Raw genomic sequence first — 7,205 nt, forward strand, 5'->3', positions numbered from 1 at the left:
AAACTCCAGATATGCCCACTGATGTTACTGTTCCACCAGATACGACAAATGTTTCGTTGAACCCGACAGGTACTGGCTTACGGAGGTCAGAGAGGAGCACAGCCGGAATTCCTCCGATACGATATAATCCTGATGAGTATGTGTTGCTTGTGAGTTGTGAGAAGCCATTTGTCGGGACGCCAAATTGAAAGTGGGGTGGAGTGTACAATGGTGATGTTTTTGTTTTTTTTTAAATCGTAAACAGTGTTGATACAGTAACTGTGTTCAGCCACCAGAGGTCACCCTTGAGTAATAGACAGGATAATTACAATGTTGTTACAGTAATTTTGTTCAGCCACCGGAGGTCACCCATGAGTAAAAGACAAGAAGATTCTGGAAACAGGACAGTTACCTCAGAGAGAGTTTCTGGGCGTTTGAGAAGAAGCAGCGCGGTGATGGAGAGTGAGGAATCCAGATCTTGAGGCATTCCTGTTTTGGGACTGTGTGATTTCAAGAAAGCTATTCTTGTGAGTAAACAGAGAAGTGTGACCGGTCACCCACTGTGTAGTTAGCTAGGGATAGCTAGATAGGAATCACAGCCTATTTAAGGACACTCTTGTATTAAGAATTACCTGATAACTAATAGACACTGTGTGGATTCCTGCGCTTCACGATTCTGGCTGTGGGATATTCCTGGAATTATTTGTGAACTTTATCTGGATCTGCAACAGAAGATTTGGTGGCTCAAATATCTATTTAATCCGCTGCTGGACATCTGTATAACAAATTCAGTTATTTAACGTTAAAGCATATATTGTGAAAGAGTACACTCTGAGCGCTCAATAATAAGACAGTGCACTGCGTATACACTGAGTATATACTGTGAGATATATATATGTTGGGAAAAACCGGGTACCCGTGATTTATTGTAAATTAGGCGGGAGGCGGGTGTAGGATTGTATTCCTGAGAGGACCACGTGTCACAGGCACAGTATAACCCCGTGTAGGCCCGTTACAGTTAAGGGAGGGAATAGTATAGTTGTGGGGTAGTCGGATTCCTGTCTGTGAAACTGGCACTTGGGGTCTCTCAGGCTGCATAACTTGTATTCTGTGAGTTGTGGCTGTTGTGGCCCATATTGTGTTGGGAGAGAAATTCTGTCATTTTTTGCATAAGTTATAAAGAAAAGTTGGTTTAATATCATATTGTGCCGAGTCATTCATAGCAGTGCCGTATTCTGTTCTCGAGCAGCGACCGGCATAACGGTCGTTACATCCCATCCAGTAGACCAACTAAGGTACTGCACTCTTCCTAAGCTACAACATAATGCACATCTTAAGTATGGGGTATGCAATAGTATTTACACATCATGAATATACATAGCAGCATAAGGTATTAAAACATATACAATCAGCAAAATTTAACAACGTTTAAATGAGACGTGCTTGGGGTATAAAACAGTCTCCGTGACCCCTTACATGTCTGCTATTCAAGTGATTACCTGGCTATTTAGTTTGCTCTCTGCCTTCAGTGCCATGTGTAGCTTTGGTTAAATAGTGTGTGCCTGCTCTGTTCTCTATGTTCCTGTATTTGAATTTTGCTGCCCGACCTTGGACCTTGTCTTTGGCCATCCGCTGCTTTACCCTTTACTCTTGATCCGCTAACATCCCGGAATTCTGACCTCGGACTGTTACCTGACAATGCCTTTGCCTTACCCCTTTCTTTATGACGCACCCTCTTGGTATCTGACTCTGGACCTCTTGACAACCTACCCTGTTGCGAACTGTGTTTCTGGGCTCCCTCTGGTGGTCACTAATGGTATTGTGTTAGGTATGTCTTGTTGCAGGCCTGAGCTCCAGCTGTGTCGTTAAGCAGCGGGTGTTTCCTATTTGAGTCTCCTCTGGACTCAGTCTCTTGCCTGGCATCGTTGTATCCAGACCTATTTGGTCTCCTCCGGATTCCTTTCAGTCTGCCTCATGCAAGAAAAGCTAAGTCTGTTTTGTACAATTTGGATCGTTTGCATTATTCAGTGTTTTTGTCCAGCTTGCTTTACATTTGATTTTTGACTCGCTGGAAGCTCTAGGGGGCTGATATTCTCCCTCCACACCGTCAGTCGGTGTGGGGGTTCTTGAATGTTCAGCGTGGATGTTTTGTAGGGTTTTATGCTAACCGCATAGTCCACTATCTATTTTCTGCTATCTAGACTATTGGGCCTCACTTTGCTGAATCTAGTTCATCTCTACGTTTGTGTTTTCCTCTTGCCTCACCGTTATTATTTGTTGGGGGCTTTCTATATCTTTGGGGTTCAATTTCTCTGGAGGCAAGCGAGGTCTTATTTTTTCCCTCTAGGGGTAGTCAGTTCTCCGGCTGGCTCGAGACGTCTAGAACCAACGTAGGCACGTTCACCGGCTACTTTTAGTTGTTTGTGTCAGGATCAGGTATGCGGTTAGCCCAGTTTCCACCTCCCTAGAGCAGTATTTATATTTTTGCCATCTTGCCGGAATATCAGAGATCCTCTGCCATTGGGATCATAACAGAATGCCAGGCCTAAAAGAAAATGTTTAATGCATCGCAGAAGCGGGATTAAAAAGAAGTTCTGAGTTTTTTTGGGTTTTTTTTGCTGCAGTTTGCCTAGCTTCTTCCATCCCCTTTTTCTCTGAGTGGCTGAAACTCTGCTGCAGATATGAATGTCCAGACTCTGACTGCTAGTGTGGATCAGCTTGCTGCTAGGGTGCAAAGCATTCAGGATTTTGTTATCCATAGCCCTATGTCTGAACCAAAAATACCTATTCCTGAGCCGTTTTTTGGAGATGGATCTAAATTCCTGAATTTTAGGAATAATTGTAAATTGTTTCTGTCTCTGAAACCTCGTTCCTCTGGTGATTCCGCTCAGCAAGTTAAGATTGTTATTTCCTTCTTGCGCGGTGACCCTCAGGATTGGGCCTTCTCTCTGGCGCCAGGAGATCCTGCATTGGTGAATGTTGATGCGTTTTTTCTGGCACTTGGTTTGCTTTATGAGGAGCCTAATCTTGAAAATCAGGCTGAAAAAATGTTGCTGGTTATCTCTCAGGGTCAGGACGAAGCTGAGGTATATTGCCAAAAATTTCGGAAATGGTCCAAAATTTCAATGGAATGAGTGTGCACTGGCCGCAAATTTCAGAAATGGTCTTTCTGAAGCCATTAAAGATGTGATGGTGGGGTTTCCTATTCCTACAGGTCTAAATGATTCAATGGCTCTAGCCATTCAAATTGATCGACGTTTGCGGGAGCGCAAATCTGATAATCCTTTGGCGGTGCTGTCTGAACGGTCACCTGATTCTATGCAATGTGACAGAATTCTGACCAGAGCCGAGCGACAAAATCATAGACGTCAAAATGGGTTGTGTTTCTACTGTGGTGATTCAACACATGTTATCTCAGCATGCTCTAAACGTTTAAAGAAAAAAGTTAATCCTGTCGCCATTGGTACTTTTCAGCCTAAGTTTATTTTGTCTGTGACTTTAATTTGTTCATTATCTTCTTACTCAGTTATGGCTTTTGTGGATTCTGGTGCTGCTTTAAGTCTGATGGATTTGTCGTTTGCCAAGCGCTGCGGTTTTGTCCTGGAGCCTTTGGAAAATCCTATTCCTCTTAGAGGAATTGATTCTACGCCATTGGCAGAGAATAAACCTCAGTATTGGACGCAGGTGACCATGTGCATGACTCCTGTACATCAGGAGGTGATTCGTTTTTTGGTACTGCATAAAATGCATGATGTTGTCGTTTTGGGTCTGCCATGGTTACAGGCCCATAATCCAGTTTTAGATTGGAAAGCTATGACTGTGTCTAGTTGGGGGTGTCAGGGGATTCATGGCGATTCTCCATTGGTGTCTATTGCTTCTTCTACTCCTTCTGAGATCCCTGAGTTTTTGTCAGACTTTCAGGATGTATTTAATGAGGCCAGGTCCAGTGCCCTTCCTCTTCATAGGGACTGTGATTGTGCTATAGATTTGATTCCTGGTAGTAAGTTTCCTAAGGGACGACTCTTTAATTTATCTGTGCCAGAGCATGCAGCGATGCGGAGTTATATAAAGGAGTCTTTGGAGAAGGGACATATTCGCCCATCCTCGTCCCCTCTTGGTGCAGGATTCTTTTTTGTGGGCAAGAAAGACGGGTCTCTGAGACCTTGTATTGATTATCGTCTTCTGAATAAGATCACTGTTAAATTTCAGTATCCTTTGCCATTGTTGTCTGATTTGTTTGCTCGGATTAAGGGATCCAGTTGGTTCACCAAGATAGATCTTCGTGGTGCGTATAACCTTGTGCGCATAAAGCAGGGAGATGAATGGAAAACGGCATTTAATACGCCTGAGGGTCATTTTGAGTACCTGGTGATGCCTTTCGGATTATCTAATGCTCCTTCTGTGTTTCAGTCCTTCATGCATGACATCTTCCGGAAATATCTGGATAAATTTATGATTATTTATCTGGATGATATTTTTTTTTTTTCTCATGATTGGGAGTCCCATGTGAACCAGGTCAGGATGGTGTTTCAGGTTTTGCGGGAGAATGCTCTATTTGTGAAGGGCCCAAAATGTATCTTTGGGGTACAGAAGGTTTCTTTTTTGGGTTTTATTTTTTCCCCTTCTACTGTGGAGATGGACCCAGTTAAGGTCCGTGCCATTCATGACTGGACTCAGCCCACGTCTGTTAAGAGCCTGCAGAAGTTCTTGGGCTTTGCTAATTTTTACCGTCGTTTTATCGCTAATTTCTCCAGCGTGGTTAAACCTTTGATGGATATGACCAAGAAGGGTTCTGATGTTGCGAATTGGTCTCCTGCGGCCGTGGAGGCCTTTCGGGAGCTGAAGCGTCGGTTTACTTCAGCGCCAGTCTTGTGCCAGCCGGATGTCTCTCTTCCCTTCCAGGTTGAAGTTGATGCTTCTGAAATTGGTGCAGGGGCTGTTTTGTCGCAAAAAAGTTCTGTTGGCTCCGTGATGAAGTCATGCGCCTTCTTTTCAAGGAAATTTTCACCTGCTGAGCGGAACTACGATGTTGGTAATCGGGAGTTGTTGGCCATGAAGTGGGCATTTGAGGAGTGGCGACATTGGCTCGAGGGAGCTAGACATCGTGTGGTGGTCTTGACTGATCATAAAAATCTGATTTACCTCGAGTCTGCCAAGCGCCTGAATCCTAGACAGGCCCGTTGGTCGTTGTTTTTCTCCCGTTTTGACTTTGTGGTCTCATACCTGCCTGGTTCGAAGAACGTGAAGGCTGATGCACTTTCTAGGAGTTTTGTGCCTGATTCTCCGGGAGTCTCTGAGCCGGCTGGCATTCTCAGAGAGGGAGTAATTTTGTCTGCCATTTCCCCAGATTTGCGACGAGGGCTGCAAAAATTTCAGGCTGATAGGCCTGATCGTTGTCCACCAGAGAGATTGTTTGTCCCTGATGGATGGACCAACAGAGTTATTTCTGAGGTTCATTCTTCGGTGTTGGCGGGACATCCTGGGATTTTTGGTACCAGAGATTTGGTGGCCAGGTCCTTTTGGTGGCCTTCCTTGTCGCGGGATGTGCGTTCTTTTGTTCAGTCCTGTGGGATTTGTGCTCGGGCTAAGCCTTGCTGTTCTCGTGCCAGCGGGTTGCTTTTGCCCTTGCCTATCCCAAAGAGGCCTTGGACGCACATTTCCATGGATTTCATTTCGGATCTTCCGGTGTCTCGGAAGATGTCTGTCATCTGGGTGGTGTGCGATCGTTTTTCTAAAATGGTCCATTTGGTGCCCTTGCCTAAGTTGCCTTCCTCCTCTGATTTGGTTCCTTTGTTCTTTCAGAATGTGGTTCGTTTGCATGGCATCCCTGAGAATATTGTATCTGACAGAGGATCCCAGTTTGTGTCCAGATTCTGGCGATCCTTTTGTGCTAAGATGGGTATTGATTTGTCTTTTTCGTCGGCTTTTCATCCTCAGACTAATGGCCAGACCGAGCGAACTAATCAGACGTTGGAGACTTATTTGAGATGTTTTGTTTCTGCTGATCAGGACGACTGGGTTACCTTTTTGCCACTGGCCAAGTTTGCCCTTAATAATCGGGCTAGTTCTGCCACTTTGGTTTCACCCTTTTTCTGCAACTCTGGTTTTCATCCTCGTTTCTCCTCGGGTCAGGTTGAACCTTCTGACTGTCCTGGGGTTGATTCTGTGGTGGATAGGTTGCAGCGGATTTGGAACCATGTGGTGGACAATTTGAAGTTGTCACAAGACAGGGCCCAGCGGTTTGCCAACCGCCGCCGCGGTGTGGGTCCCCGACTTCGTGTTGGGGATTTGGTTTGGTTGTCTTCTCGGCATGTTCCTTTGAAAGTCTCCTCTCCTAAGTTCAAGACTCGCTTTATCGGTCCTTATAAGATTTTGGAAATCCTTAACCCGGTGTCTTTTCGCTTGGACCTTCCAGCGTCTTTTGCTATTCATAATGTGTTCCATAGGTCCTTGTTGCGGAGGTACGTGGTGCCTATGGTTCCTGCTGTTGAGCCTCCTGCCCCGGTTTTGGTTGAGGGCGAGTTGGAGTACGTGGTGGAGAAGATTCTGGATTCTCGTATCTCTAGACGGAAACTCCAGTATTTAGTTAAGTGGAAAGGCTATGGTCAGGAGGATAATTCCTGGGTTGTCGCCTCTGATGTTCATGCGGCTGATTTGGTTCATGCCTTTCACGCTGCTCATCCTGATCGCCCTGGGGGTCTTGGTGAGGGTTCGGTGACCCCTCCTCAAGGGGGGGGGGTACTGTTGTGAACTGTGTTTCTGGGCTCCCTCTGGTGGTCACTAACGGTATTGTGTTAGGTATGTCTTGTTGCAGGTCTGAGCTCCAGCTGTGTCGTTAAGCAGCGGGTGTTTCCTATTTGAGTCTCCTCTGGACTCAGTCTCTTGCCTGGCATCGTTGTATCCAGACCTATTTGGTCTCCTCCGGATTCCTTTCAGTCTGCCTCATGCAAGAAAAGCTAAGTCTGTTTCGTACAATTTGGATCTTTTGCATTATTCAGTGTTTTTGTCCAGCTTGCTTTACATTTGATTTTTGACTCGCTGGAAGCTCTAGGGGGCTGATATTCTCCCTCCACACCGTCAGTCGGTGTGGGGGTTCTTGAATGTTCAGCGTGGATGTTTTGTAGGGTTTTCTGCTAACCGCATAGTCCACTATCTATTTTCTGCTATCTAGACTATTGGGCCTCACTTTGCTGAATCTAGTTCATCTCTATGTTTGTGTTTTCCTC

This window comes from Ranitomeya variabilis, chromosome 2 (assembly GCF_051348905.1).
Source record: "Ranitomeya variabilis isolate aRanVar5 chromosome 2, aRanVar5.hap1, whole genome shotgun sequence".
Taxonomy (NCBI): Eukaryota; Metazoa; Chordata; class Amphibia; order Anura; family Dendrobatidae; genus Ranitomeya; species Ranitomeya variabilis.